Consider the following 15,297-nt stretch of genomic DNA (forward strand, 5'->3'; position numbering starts at 1 on the left):
CCTCCCTTTCCTCCCCTCTCTCACTCCCCCTCCTCTCTCCTCCCTCCTCCCCCTCTTTCCTCTCCTCTTCCCCCCTCTCTCTTCCTCCTCTCTCCCCCCTCTCTCTCCTCCACCTCTCTCATAGAAACATAGAAAATAGAAGCAGTAGTAGGCCATTCGGCCCTTCGAGTTTGCACCGCTATTTAATATGATCATGGCTGATCCTCTATCTCAACACCATATTCCTGCTTTTTCCCCATACCCCTCGATGCCTTTTGTTTCTAGAAATCTATCTATCTCCCTCTTAAATATATTCAGTGACTTGGCATCCACAGCCTTCTGTGGTAGAGAATTCCACAGGTTCACCACCCTCTGAGTGAAAACATTTCTCCTCATCTTTCTCCTAAATTTCCTACCCCGTATCCTGAGACTGTGACCCCTTGTTCTAGACTTCCCAGCCAGGGGAAACATCCTCCTTGCATCCAGTCTATCCAAACCAGTCAGAATTTTATACGTTTCAATGAGATCCCCTCTCATTCTTCTAAACTCAAGTGAATACAGGCCTAGTCGACCCAATCTCTTCTCTTATGACAGTCCTGCCATCCCAGGAATCAGTCTGGTGAACCTTCGCTGCACTCCCTCTGTGGCAAGTATATCCTTTCTTAGGTAAGGAGACAAAGCTTCCCCTCTCCTCCCTCTCTCTCCTCCCCCTCTCTCCTCCCTCCTGTCTCCTCCCCCTCCCTCCTCTTCTCCCCTCCTTTCCGCTCTCATCTCTCCTCCCCTCCCCCCCCCTCGCCCCTCTTCTCCTCTCCCCATCTCTCTCTTCTCTCCCTCTCCTACACCTCCTCTCACTTCTGCTCCTCTTCTCCTCACGTCGCCTCTCCCCATTCTTTCTCCTACTCTCCCCCTCTCTTTTTCTCTCTCCCTCCCATCTCGCTTTCCTCATGGCCACCTCTCCCTCTTTCTCATCTTCAACTCTCCCTCTCGCACTCCCTCCTCTCAATTCTTCCAGCCTTCCGCATCCTCATGTCATTCCATATCCCTGTCCCTTCCCTCTACAAACCTCCCCATCCACCAACCCAGCTCAACCCTTCCACGTTTCGCCAACCACCCAGCCCACCTTTCAACCCTTCCTTATCAGCTGATCCATCGCTCCCCTTCTCATCCCCTCCTGTGCTGGCCCAGGAGTATAATTAACAAGTAGCTCGGCTGAAGTGGCAGGTAACAAGCCTCTAAGATGTGGAGCTGTTGCTGCTGGAGATCAGTCGCCAAAGGTCCTCGATTGCCTGAAAACATCCTGGGACAGGGAAGGGTTAAACACTGAAATAGAAATACCTGTCTGTCTTTGGCCGGACCCTGTGGCTTCCATGGACCTTCTGAATGGGATAGAGGCAGATTAAGTGAATGGGTAAGAACATGGCAAATGGAATATAATGTAAAGAAATGTCAAGTTATCCACTTTGGTAGAAAAAATAGAAAAGCAGAATATTTTTTAAACGGTGTGAGATTGGGAAATGTTGGTATTCAGAGGGACCTGGGTGTTCTTGTACACAAATCACTGAAAGTTAATATGCAGGTACAGCAAGCAATTAGGAAAGCAAATGGTATGTTGGTCTTTATTACAAAGGAATTGGAGTACAAGAGTAAAGAAGTCTTACTACAATTATATAAGGCCTTGGTGAGACCACACCTGGAGTACTATGTACAATTTTTGTCTCCTTACCGAAAGAGAGAGTGCAACAAAGGTTCGCTAGATTGATTCTGGGGTTGAGGGGATTGTCATTAATGGGGAGATTGAGTAGATGAGGCCTACATTTCCTAGAGTTTAGAAGAATGAGAGGTGATCTCATTGAACCCTGTAAAATTCTTATGGAGCTTGACAGGGTAGATGGTGGGAGGATGTTTCCCCTGGCTGTGGAGTCTAGATAGGGGATTGGCCATTTAGGACTGAGATGAAGAGAAATTTCTTCACTCAAAGGGTTGTGAATCTTTGGAATTCTCTACCCCAGAGAGCCGTGGATGCTCAGTCGTTGAGTATATTCAATGCAGAAATCGATAGATTTTTGGATATTAAGGGAATCAAGGTATATGGGGACAGTTTGGGAAGGTGAAGTTGTGGTAGAAGATCAGCCATGATCTTATTGAATGGCGGAGCAGGCTCGAAGGGCCGAATGGCCTACTCCTGCTCCTATTTCTTATGTTCTTCTGGTTGGTAATTCTCTGGAAGTAGGCCCTAGCACCTGATTTGATTGTGAGTTGCTGCATCAGTGAGTGGCCATGAGTGTTCTTCCTTGAAAATGAGCCATGGTGCTGGGATTGCCAAACTTATTGGTGCATCTGCGAATAGTCTGTGTCTAATGTAGATACATGCCCAGCTCTGGCTCTTAGGGGAGCTCCAGAAATCCTGGGGTGACAGAAAAGGGGCTGGTTCAACCCTTGTGCAGGACCTTTGCGCTCAGGGAAATGGGTGTTCTGAGGGCTGAGGTCAGAGAAATCTATCTTTGGGTTTATCATCAGGACAGCAATGAAACTTCCCATCATTCCCTGAAGTATCCCATAAATCTATTGTCGCTCTGCATATGCACACCCAAGTTCGATAGTCCCTGTACCAGATTGAGCAAAGAAGAAAGGAATTGCAAATGCTGGAAATCTGAAATAATGACCGGAAACTCTAGTAATGTACAGCAGGTCAGTTACCACCTGTAAAAAGAAAACAGATTCATATTTTGGGTGCAGACCCTTCATCAGAACTAAAGATAAGCAGGCATTTTAGTAAAATTTCCATATTCTTTTATTCTTTTTATATCTTTCCATCACCTCACTGAGGTGAGGCTTTATAGTATGTTGGCCCATCGAAGCGATGGCGACCTCAAAGAAGCTGCCCACAAAGATCTCGCGATCTCTGTGGCGAAAACTTGAACTTTCTCGACGTTAAATTGATTGTAGCGCTGTCCACAGGAAATCTGCAGGGTACAGCTGCAGTGATGTCATAAAGCTTGGCTAAGCAGCCAATCACATTGAAGAATTCTCAGACAGCAAACCAGGAAATAAAAAGCACTGATTGTCATTCACTTTTTAACATTTTTTACAGAGAGCGAAATAAAGATTGGGACATGCACATTTAGTTAAGGTAGAAGCTGAAATATCATTTAAAAGCTTTTTAAAAAAGATTTAAACATATTTTTTTATTATTTTAAAGATTTTGTAATATTTATCATATTGGAGAAATTTGGGATTCCAAAAATATAAAATTAGTTTTTCAGGGCCAGAATGGTTGTTCAGCAGTCAATACGTCATTAGAGCCCCAGTTACACCTATTCCAACAAAGCTTAACTTTTTATGGGGTGTTTAACAGCAATATTAGAGCGGAAAAGGGAAAGTATTTCATCATTTAAAGATTACTGGCTATGGAGAGTTCTATAGTGCAGCTTGTGGCGGAGCAGGCAATGACTGAATGCAACTTCAGGATTTCTGCGTTTAGATATGTATGTGCTAAATCCTGAAGCTACAGTCAGTTTCAGAGGGGTAATTAAGACAAACGCTGACAGTTTTGCCGTCATTATCACTGCAATATCTGGCTCAATATTGAACAGTTTTTTATTAAGCAAACTCAAGTCATTCAAACCTATTAATTCTCTTTTCTTGATTCGTGTATCTGTTGATTTTCTCCCCCTCCTTTTTCATTCTATTTTTTTCCAACATTACTGACACGCTTATTGTTGTTCTTCAGTCTGATGAAGCATACACACACAAATACCTGTCTGTTCTTTTTCTCAATGCTGACTGACCTGCTGCATATTTGCAGCATTTTCTGTTTTTCCCCCAATATCAGCAACATCACATTCACCACTTAACAGCGGAAGCAAAATAATGGTGTGTGTCTCTCTTATCTCGCTCCTTTTCTCTCTCGCTCCTGTCTCTTCCAGCTCTCTCTCTCTGTGTCTTATTCACTTTCTCTCTGTCTCTCTTGCTCTCTCTCTCTCAAAACGCAGACCATTTTGGACCCCCATTTTTGGGTGAGATAGGGGTGGTGTAGCGCATGGAAAACCAGAGTGGAGAACTTAACTGCCAAAATTAGATCTGTTGCCATCTTGGTAGAGTCTTTAAAATGGGCCGCCCAGGCGCTCACTGAGAACAGGTGGGTGCCTCAATAGCCCATGAAAACCAGGGACCTATGATGAAAATAGGACTCCAATGCAATTTTCACAATCTAACCATTGGTATCTGCTTTGAAAGGGTAGGTTTAAGGTTTAAAATTAATTGCTGTGGGGCAGGAGGAGTACAGTAACTCCCAGGACTCATTAGGGGTTAAATTGGATAAGACACAAAAATGGGTGCAGGGATCGTGATGCGTGATTAACCCACGCCTGTTGTAGGGTGTTTTTCACTCTGCTCTGATTCCTAGACCTCAGAACTTATAGTGGGAAAGGACAACAAGTGGCACAAAATTTAGGCTTAACCCAGTGTCCGTTTTATTATGCACAAAAATCGACTAAAACTACAGGGCTAGACTTCTAAGAGAAATAGACTGAAAACATACAATCGCCCTTCCTGGCTGTAGCTATTGTTCATGGTCATTGGTTCCATGACCGGTTGGTCCTTCTTCTGGCCATTCCCTGCAGTGCTGTACGTTCCTTACTACATACAACATATCCTTCCGTCCGTTCGTCTGTTCATTCTTTCGACCTGTGTCCATCTGTACACATGTCCTTTTATTTCTTCTGTGTGCTTCTTCTTCCGTCTGCTCCTATCCTTCTGCTGAGCTGCCTCTAGTTCGCATATTTATATCCAGGTTTTGACTGATCTCCTGCCACTGCGGTTTCTGATAAAGTGTTTGCATCGATACATTGTTTTGTGGTCCCCTTGGTTGATTGACTGCTAAAATGGACTCGTCTGTTTTCCCATTGGCACACTGAGTCTGCAAGGCTCAAGTTGATTTCTCATCTTAACACCCCATCCCAAAAAATGTGCACCAGGTGTGGTTCATTTGTTGTCCGGTCTTTTTACAGACTTGGTGTCTCCAGTGGCTGTTTTCCCTATCCTGGTCAATCAAGTTCAGGGCCTCACGTAACAACTCCATTGTTGTTATGCATGAAGTCAGTTTTGGTTCCTGACCACAGAATGTCCTTAATTGTCCAGCTTAATTCCAAAAGCTTGTTTTCATCAATTTATAGTTCATGGTCTCCTCCTATGCTTTTCTGAAGATTAGTAATCTTACACCGTTGACTGTGATGCAGGTAACACGTCAAATTCGTGCAGCCTGCTCTTTTAAATGATTGACGCGTGCAGCCAGTGAAACATGCTGTTCATTGGCTGCATGCATCAGCCGAGGGCCCAATATCGTGAATGCCTAGCTCTATTTAAAGCCAGCCTGCACCTCTTAAAGGGAAGGTGCATTGTGGCTGCTGGAGGTGCTGAGAGTATTTTCAAAAGTGTGCTGTGGAAGATTCAACAATGGCTGGCTGGGAGAGCACGTGCACCAAGGTTTTCAGACACTGCACTGGAGGTCTTGGTAGAAGAGGTGGAACGGAGGAGAGATCCCCTGTATTCTCAAAGGGGCAGGAGGCCCTTCAGATACATGCTCAGGAGGCAGTGGGAAGAGATAGCGACAGAGGTCAATGCCAGGAGTATAGCTGCGAGAATCTGATACAGTGCAGGAAGAAGTTTAATGATCTCATAGAAGTTGTCAAGAACATAACATAAGAACATAAGAACATAAGAACATAGGAACATAGGAACATAGGAACATAGGAATTAGGAGCAGGAGTAGGCCATCCGTCCCTTCGAGCCTGCTCCGCCATTCGATAAGATCATGGCTGATCTTTGACCTCAACTTCACTTTCCCACCCGATCGCCATATCCCTTGATTCCCCGAGTGTCCAAACATCTCTTGCTCTCGGCCTTGAGTATACTCAATGACTGCTCATCCACAGTCTTTTGGGGTGGACAATTCCAAAGATTCACAACCCTCTGAATGAAGATAACGCCCTGAGTGAAGAAGGTCAGTGAGTTTATCCTACCAACTGCATCACTAGCGTCATCCACTATTCAATTCATTACACCCCCCATCACCCAACCATCCCTATCAATCAGGACTCAACCCTGCCATTCAAATGCTTTACCTCACCTTCACGCACTTACCACTATTGCAAGCCGCACACCCATATCTCACACTGGCAGCTATTCAACCATGACAGCCACGTCACCCAATCAAATTGCCCAACACTTTCTGACACACTTCCCTCTTTCTTGCAGGAGAAGGTGGCATATAACCACAGGCAGCAGAAATTAACTGGAGGGGGAGAGGTGCACCTGCATGTTTTAACCCCCATGGAAAAGACAATACAAACCATTATGGGAAGGGACATCCTGAGGCCATGGCCACCGGTGGGGCTGAAGTTATTGATGATGAAGGTATCTGCATACCTAATCGCCCTTCTCTCATCCCGCTTCTCCCTCATCCCTCAATCTCTTCTGACGAAGAAGCTGCAGAGGGTATAAGCACACACTTCTTACTTTCTCCTCTCTTCTCACCACAACCCAACCCTTGTCCCTGATTCATCTCAGATATCCAAGAACTGGAACCTGCCCAGTCGGTGGAGGAAGGGGAAGAATAAAAGTGAAGATGAACTGACACCGTCACTCGATCGTACAGTCATAGCCATAGCTCAAATACTGACGCTGTGCGTAATTTAGAGAATAGGATAGAGGACAGATCTGCACATGGCACCAGTGCACAGGAGCCAGGGTGGGTGGGGCGGGGGGGCAGCTCGCCGGAGGTGGAGGTCGCACACCAGCTCTGCGGCAGACGCCTCAGATGAGGACTTCAATAGGTCAAGCTATAGGAGAAGGCTAATGGGTGTACACACAAATGTTTGGTGCATCAGAAAGCCTGCGCACAATGTCAAGGAGCATGGAGCCCAGCACCAACTTGGCACAGAGCTTGGAGGCCACCCTTTCCAACATGGAACGGGTGATCACTTCCAGCAGCACACCAGTGGAACCAACCATGATGCAGCATCTGATGGCCGATGTCTCAGCTTCCATTGCAGCACAAGCAGCTTCCACCAAAAGTCATGAGTGCTGCATTGGAAGTTCAGACTGAAGTTATACAGGCTCAGCTTGCTGCCAAGAGACTCTCTAAGCAAGCGTTCTACTTGGAACTCCTACACAGCAAGTGAGCCCCAGCTGGGTAGAGGACACGTTTCAAGGACACCCTCAAAGCCTCCTTGATAAAGTGCAACATTCCCACCCGCACCTGGGAATCCCTGGCCCAAGACCGCCCGCAGTGGAGGACGAGCATCCGGGAGGGTGCTGAGCACCTCAAGTCTCGTCGCCGAGAGCATGCAGAAAACAGGCGCAGACAGCGGCTGGAGTGTGCGTCAAACCAGGCTCCCCACTCACCCTTTCCTTCAACCACTGTTTGCCCCACCTGTGACCGAGACTGTAATTCCCGTATTGGACTATACAGTCCCTGAGAATTCACTTTTAGAGTGGAAGCAAGATTTCGAGGGACTGCCTATGATGATGATGGTGATGGTCACCAGTGTTTAAAAGGGCCTTGCAGGGTGTCATAGCAGTGCCCTCCAACAGATTACTAGGATTGCTGAGATGCCGTCTCAGGGGAGTGGCAGTGGCTCCACGGATCACGAACCTGCTGTCCTCTCTCAGGGTGACAGCGTTCATGCTCCCACGCCTGCCACTCGGCCTTGCTGTTGTCAGCCAGCCAACCCAGTTTGCTGCAGTCCAGGCCGAGATGTGGCAGACTGAAGCCGGGCCTTCAAGCCCAGAGCTGTTTGAGGTTGCCATCAGCAATCTCCTCAACTGAAGGTCACCAGCCTTCCACCAGCCACTTTGGATGTACCTTGTAGAAGCACTAGGCGAGGCAAAGACACAAAGGGAATGCACAAGGGTGATTTGATTCTTGGATGCATTATAGCATGATTTAATTTAGACATTTGGATTGGAATGTGTATTTTGTGTTGGCTTTTATTTTTGCATTCTGGGAAAGAGGGCGATGTGATGGTCAGTAACACAGGGAAGGTAATGAGTGTGGGTCTGTTGGTGAATGGGGAATTGGGCTTGAGATTACCGGTATTGCTCTACTTTCCCAGACCTGGCACCTCTTGATCTGGATATCCAGCTTCTCTGCTGGGATTGCCACCTCTGGAGTACATTTCGGGAGTATGGCGCAAGTTGATCAGTCTAATTGATGGAAATTGTGGTCACTCCCTTACATGGTGTTAGTCACTCCCATACAAAAACAACAACAACAACAACTTGTATGTATATAGCGCCCTTAACATAGTAAAATGTCCCAAGGCATTTCACAGGAGTATTATAAGTCAAAAATTTGACACCGAGCCAAATACAAAATTAGAGCAGATAACCAAAAGCTTGGTCAAAGAGGTAGGTTTTAAGAAGTATCTTGAAGGAGGAAAGAGAGGTAGAGAGGTGGAGAGGTTTAGGGAGGGAGCTTGGGGCGCAGGCAACAGAAGGCACGTCCACCAATGGTTGAGCAATTATAATCAGGGATACTCAAGAGGGCAGAATTTGAGGAGCGCAGACATCTCAGGAGGTTTGTGAGTCTGAAGGAGATTACGGAGATAAAGAGGGGCGAGGCTATGGAGGGATTTGAAAACAAGGATGAGAATTTTGAAATCGAGGCGTTGCTTAAATGGGAGCCAATGTAGGTCAGCGAGCACTGTGATGATGGGTGAGCGGGACTTTGCCCAGCCAAGTTTTGGGTGACCAAATTTACATAGGGTAGAATGTGGGAGGCCTTCAGGAGTGCGTTGGAGTAGTCAAGTCTAGAGGTAACAAAGGCATGGATGAGAGCTTCAGCAGCGAATGAGCTGAGGCAAGGGGCAGAGACAAGCGATGTTATGGAGGTGTAAGTAGACCGTCTTAGTTATGCTACGGATATGTAGGGTCAGATATGACATCAAGGTTGCGAACAGTCTGGTTCAGCCTCCGACAGAAGTTGGGGAGAGGGATGGAGTCGGTGGCTAGGGAACCACGGTCTTCCCAATATTTAATAGAGGAAATATCTGCTCATCCAATACTAGAAGTCGGGCAAGCAGTCTGACAATTTAGAGACCATGGTCGAGAGAAGTGGTGGTGAAGTAGAGCTGAATGTCGGCAGCGTACATGTGAAAACTGATGCTGTATTTTCGGATGATGTCGCCAAGGGGCAGCATGTAGATGAGAAATATGAGGGGGCCAAGGATAGATCCTTGGGGGATCCCAGAGATAACGATGCGGGGGGAAGAGAAGCCAATGCAGGCGATTTTCTGGCTACGATTCGATAGATAAGAATGGAACCAGACGAGTGCAGACCCACCCAGCTGGACGACGGTGGAGAGGCGTTGGAGGATGGAGTGGTCAACCATGTCAACGGCTGCAGACAGGTCGAGAAGGACGAGGAGGGATAGTTTACTTGGTGGTGGTAGTCACTCCCAAAGTGGTGCCCACACCTTACTGCTACTACAACAACAACAATGTGCATTTATATCGTGCCTTTAATGTAATAGAATGTTCCAAGGTGCTTCACAGGAGCATTATCGGACAAAAATTGACACCGAGCCAAAGGAGATATTATGACAGGTGCCCAAAAGCTTGGTGAAAGAGATTCAGGAGGCTCATAAAGGAGGAGAGAGAAGTGGAGTGCCTGAAAAGTTTAGGGAGGGAATTTGAGAGCTTGGGGCTAGGCAGCTGAAGGCACGGCCACCAATGGTGGGACAGAGGGAGTAGCAGAGGTGGAAGAGGCCAGAGCTGGAGGATTGCAGAAATCTTGAATGGTTATAGAGCATGGAGGTTTCAGAGAAAGGGAGGGGCGAGGCCATGGAGGGATTGGGAGGGATGAGAATTTTAAAATCGACAAATTGGTGGATCGGGAGTACTGGAGTGACAGGGAAGTGGGACTCGATTTACATTTATATAGCATGGTTAATGTCTGTCAGCTGTGGCTCAGAGGGTAGCACTCTTGCCTCTTGAGTCAGAAGGTTGTCGGTTCAAGTCCCACTCCAGGGACTGCAGCACATAATCCAAGGTGACACTGCACTGTCGGAAATGCTGTATCTCAGATGAGAAGTTAAACCGAGGCCCCATCTGCCCCCTCAGGTAGGCATAAAAGGTCCCATGGCACTATTCGAAGAAGAGCAGGGGAGTTCTCCACAGTGTCCTGGCTAATATTTATATCTCAAGCAACAATTATTGCTCATTTATCTCATTGCTGTTTGTGGGATCCTGCTGTGTGAAAATTGGCTGTCGCGTTACTTACATTACAACAGTGACTACATTTCAAAAGTACTTTATGGGCTGGGAAGCGGTTTGGGATGTCCTGAGGTTATGAAATGCGCTATATAATTCCAAGTCTTAATGTAGCAGAGCATCTCAAGGTGCTTCACAGAGGCGTTAAGATGTGTGCCTGTACATCCCAATATCAGATTTTACAATTGCATAACTTGGGGTTAGTGGAGCAGTACTGCGCCCTTGCGATCCGAACTGGAGTGTCTTTCACACATGCCATCATGTGCACTTCTTCAATCGTCCAGTAGGCGGACTGAAAACTCGCCAGTGAGACAAGACCCGATACGAATCATTAAGCTGCAGAGTTAGAATTAAAGCTCACTCCGCTTAACCTCAAACCCCCTTAACTTTTCCTAGTCAGCCTTCCGGTTCTGACCAGCCCTGAGCTTCGGATGAGTGAGTTTTCCCTCACTAGGCCATGCTCCCTTCCCACATCGAACGGGACCTACAAACTGTAATTCTCCCTTTGTCCTATTTTATCGCTGTGTTCCGAGGAAGTGGGAGCGCTGCCCCCTGATGTCTTCCCCATTCAGGCATTCTCCATTAGGCCCCCATCTACCAAACTAGCTATCTCCATTCTGAGGGTCTATTCTCATCAGATGTCCCACAATAATCCCGTTCTCCAGTTTATGGCCTATACTGGCAGTCTGAAGCGAGATAAGAAATTGCTTCAGTTCAAGTTCGAGTTCAACCATTTCAGACCATAACCTCTGCCCATATTTTATTCCTTTTCCTCCTTATTTTTAACAACCGCCCCCTCCCCCTTTTTATTTTTATGTTTTTTTTTCTCTGTTTCCCAGGGCGGCTGGTGACGATTCCGCCATTCGCTCTCTATCTAGACTCATCTTTAGTTTCCTAACTTGTCCCATTACCATCTCATTTTGGCCCATCATCCCTGTTGTCTCTCAAATCTCTCCTGCCTTCCACCCTATGACAGACCTTCCCTTTTGTTCTTTCCTCCCCTCCCACTTTCACTGCCCCTGCACTGCCTTAACAACCGGTTACATCTCGAACTTTTCCAGTTCTGACGAAGGGTCACAGACCCGAGACGTTAACTCTGTTTCTCTCCACAGATGCTGCCTGACCCGCTGAGATTTCCAGCATTTTCTATTTTTATAATATTACTTATTGCTTCTAGTTCTTATTGAAACAGTAAAGATAATTAACTCATTAACATGTCAACCCCTCATTATCTCAATGCTTGTAAGGAGGATTTTAAACTTGTGAGAACTCACTTCATTTTCAAATACAACATTCAAAGATACCTTATTCCCGAACCTTTCTATGCAAAACATTTCAAAAATAATCCCCAACCATAACATCTGGTTTTATTTAAATGTGTATGTGCCAAACAGGATTTCATTCAGAATCCACAATGGGGCTTAGAAGGTTGAATTATGAGGACAGATTGCATAAATGTGGCTTGTATTCTTTTGAGTATAGGAGATTGAGGGGTGAGGTGTTTAACATGTTAAAAGGATTTGATAGAGTAGATAGAGAGAATCTATTTATGGGGAAATCAAGAACAATGGGACATTAGATCTCGGCTGTTGAGAAGCACGACCTGCAAGCAGCTTTTCACATGGAGGGTAGTAAAATAGGGAAGTCCTTCTCGAAAGGATGTGGATGCTGGTAGAATTGGATCTTTCAAGACAAATTGATAGATATCTGTTAGGTGAGGACATCAAGGGTTACGAACCAAAGGTGGGAAAATAGAATTGAGATACAGATCAGCCATGATCCCATTGAATGGCGGAGCAGGCTCGAAGGGCTGAATGGCCTCCTCCTGTTCCTAACTTCCTATCATCTTTGGGTTGATCGGAGGCTCCCAACGAGGAATGGCACTCGTATGGAGCACTGGTTGGGAAATCGTGAGCCACACTCAGCTTGTCCTAAACATTTTTCCTCTTTCACTAAATCTGGCCTCAAGGATAGAGAGAATCCTCTCTCTCATTCTTTAAAAAAAAGAAAGGACGATTTGGGTTGTATCCTCTGCAGACCCATTCATTGCTGTCATGACAGTAACATTTTTCATGTCATTTTTGTGGCTTTCCTGAGCAGTTTCATTGCTAATTAATGTACCCTGACCAGATAGCATCGATCCCTGCGTGGCCCTCTTTGATCATTTCGGTTGACTTCTCAGCTTGATGCATGATGCGAGTCTTGCAGTGATTCTGCATTGGTGCTCTCATTAGTTGCTGGAAGACATTCATCTGAGTCAAGTGGTCTTTTTGGAGAGTGGAGTTGAAATTAATGAGGTTCGGGGAGGTCCTTAACCAATGGTTTTCATGCTTTACTCCCATCCTCATTATATACTAGTTGCCATTGGGATCATGGGATCATTATGTTTGATGGAGGCCATTCAGCTCAGATCTTTCATTCATTCAGAAAGACCATGCAGTCCTCCATTATAGTGTCCAACTGGTCCCTCAATGATTGCCGAATCTTCACTTCTAGTACTCTATCCAGCAGCCCATTCCATGGGGAAGAAATTCGGTCGCGCATCATCTGGGGCGGTAACCCAGGCACAGCGGTAATTTTAACTCCTTGAAAAAGTTTGCGCCCTCCACCAGAAATTCATCAGAATCAGTCGAAGAGCTGATGGGGCGCTAAATCAGCCGTTGCACACCAGAGCTGGGGGGGCGCTAACGAAAATGTCGGCGCTAAATTTAACTCCAATTCAGATCCTGGGAAAAGCCAAGTCTTGAAGACGCAGCTGAGTAATGCACTCATTAATGTTTTCAAAATCACTTTTTCTCAGGCTGAACTTTTATTTCTGTCTGCCGCTGCAAACTCGGAGGTTCACGCACCGTGCTATGTGTAAACATTGCACTGACTGTGACCTCGGAGGCTCACGCACCGTGCTGTGTGTAAACATTGCACTGATTGTGACCTCGGAGGCTCACGCACCGTGCTGTGTGTAAACATTGCACTGATTGTGACCTCCGAGGGAAGCGCTTCCTCATCCCTTTAACGACTCTGTAAGCCTGGACCGACTGTTTTTCCAGACATTGTTCTTGGTGAGCGCTCAGTGAGGCGGCCGCACCGAATTCTCCGCCCGGGACGCAAGCCTGGGCGTCGCACCTGGACTATGTCAGGATTGGATTGATCGTCAGCAGCCAGGCGCTAATGGTTTGCGCCCCTGGTGAGCCTCTAATGAATGTTCGGTCGGGGCGCTAAACGCTGCGCTCCCGGCAGGTAACCTCTTACGCTCCCACTAACGTCCCCTCTGGCCGCTAACTGAGGCGTTAGACAACCGAAAATCAAGCCCCACGTGTTTCTCACCCTTTCTGTGAAGACGAACTTCCTGATATTAGTTCTAAATTGATCTATTACTAGTTCCAACCTGTGTCCCCGTCTTCTACTCATGCAATTTACTTAAAAATAATTTTTCAGTTGTCCTCTTTCCATAACCATAATTATTTTACACTCAACATTTCCTTTCAAGGCTGAAATGGTCAAGGTCGCCATACGTCAGAGCTCCGCCACTAGAGGTCAGTCTTGTGGCTCATCACTGCACAGCTTCCAGCTATTGAATGTTTTACTGGTGTCTCAATGATCTGAACTGGACTCAGAACTCAAAGTGTGGTCTGATCAGACCTCTGGAAGATCTGATTATGATGTCTTCTGACTTGTACTCTACTGTTTTGACAAAATTACAACAGTGACTGCACTTCAAAAGTACTTCATTGGCTGTAAAGCACTTTGAGATGTCCTGAGGTTATGAAAGGTGCTATAGAAATGTAAATTCTTATATTAGCTCAACATTCTGTTGACTTTGTTGATTTCTGCTCTGCTTTGGTTGAACTTGCTGAGTGTTGAGTTTACTAAGACTCCTAGATCTCTTATAACTTCACCGGTAGCTATTTCAACTCCATTCATGGAGTATGTGTGTGGCCTACTTTTCCTTCCTAGGCGCATCACCTTACATTTGTCTGCAATGTTTCTTCCTGCTTACAATTTTTCCCAAATCATTCTCCTCCGAGTCCATTACCTGCTTTGAATTGAGTTTCTGAATCCAAGTTACTGATGTAAATAAGTGACAGTAGTGGCCCCAACACCTGTCCCAATCTGACACAGCTCCCCTAACAAGTACCGTAAAAAGTACTCTAAAAGACATGCTAAGTGAGTGAGCAAAAATTTGGCAAATGGCTTATAATGTTGGAAAGTGTGAGGTCATGCACTTTGGCAGAAAAAAAAATCAAAGAGCAAGTTATTATTTAAATGGAGAAAAATTGCCGGTCCTGGGGGTACTTGTGCATGAAACACAAAAGGATAGTATGCAGGTGCAGCAAGTGATCAGGGAGGCCAATGGAACCTTGGCCTTTATTGCAAAGGTGTGGAGTATAAAAGCAGGGAAGTCTTGCTACAGCTATACAGGGTCTTGATGAGGCCACACCTGGAATACTGCGTACATTTTTGGTTTCCATATTTACGAAAGGATATACTTGCTTTGGAGGCAGTTCAGAGAAGGTTCACTAGGTTGATTCCAGAGATGAGGGGGTTGACTTATGAGGAAAGGTTGAGGAGGTTGGGCCTCTACTCATTGGAATTCAGAAGAATGAGAGGTGATCTTATTGAAACGTATAAGATTATGAGCGGGCTTGCCAAGGTGGATGCAGAGAGGATGCTTGCACTGATAGGGGAGACTAGAACTAGGGGGCACGATCTTAGAATAAGGGGCCGCCCATTTAAAACCGAGATGAGGAGAAAGTTCTTCTCTGAGGGTTGGAATTCTGTGGAATTCACTGCCTCAGAGAGCTGTGGAAGCAGGACATTGAGTACATTTAAGACAGAGATAGACAGTTTCTTAAACGATAAGGGGATAAAGGGTTATGGGGAGCGGGCAGGGCAGTGGACCTGAGTCCATGATCGGATCAGCCAGGATCATATTAAATGGCGGAGCAGGCTCGAGGGGCCGTATGGCCTACACCTGCTCCTATTTTTTATGATCTTATGTACCCATGGTTTTCAACCAGACAGCCAATTTCTTGCCCATTCCCAATA

General features: G+C 46.1%; 1 long non-coding RNA gene across 2 annotated transcripts in view; it reads left to right on the top strand.

Moving 5' to 3' along the window:
- The first annotated feature begins 48 nt into the window (after positions 1 to 48).
- LOC139234738 (uncharacterized) overlaps positions 49 to 15,297 on the top strand; it is a 34,036-nt gene continuing 18,787 nt past the window's right edge. For both annotated transcript variants that reach the window (XR_011588336.1, XR_011588335.1), the window contains exon 1: positions 49 to 1,387. This is a non-coding gene — a long non-coding RNA (uncharacterized lncRNA). The remainder of the gene's footprint in view (positions 1,388 to 15,297) is intronic.

The sequence above is a fragment of the Pristiophorus japonicus genome, chromosome 22, assembly GCF_044704955.1.
Source record: "Pristiophorus japonicus isolate sPriJap1 chromosome 22, sPriJap1.hap1, whole genome shotgun sequence".
Lineage (NCBI taxonomy): Eukaryota > Metazoa > Chordata > Chondrichthyes > Pristiophoridae > Pristiophorus > Pristiophorus japonicus.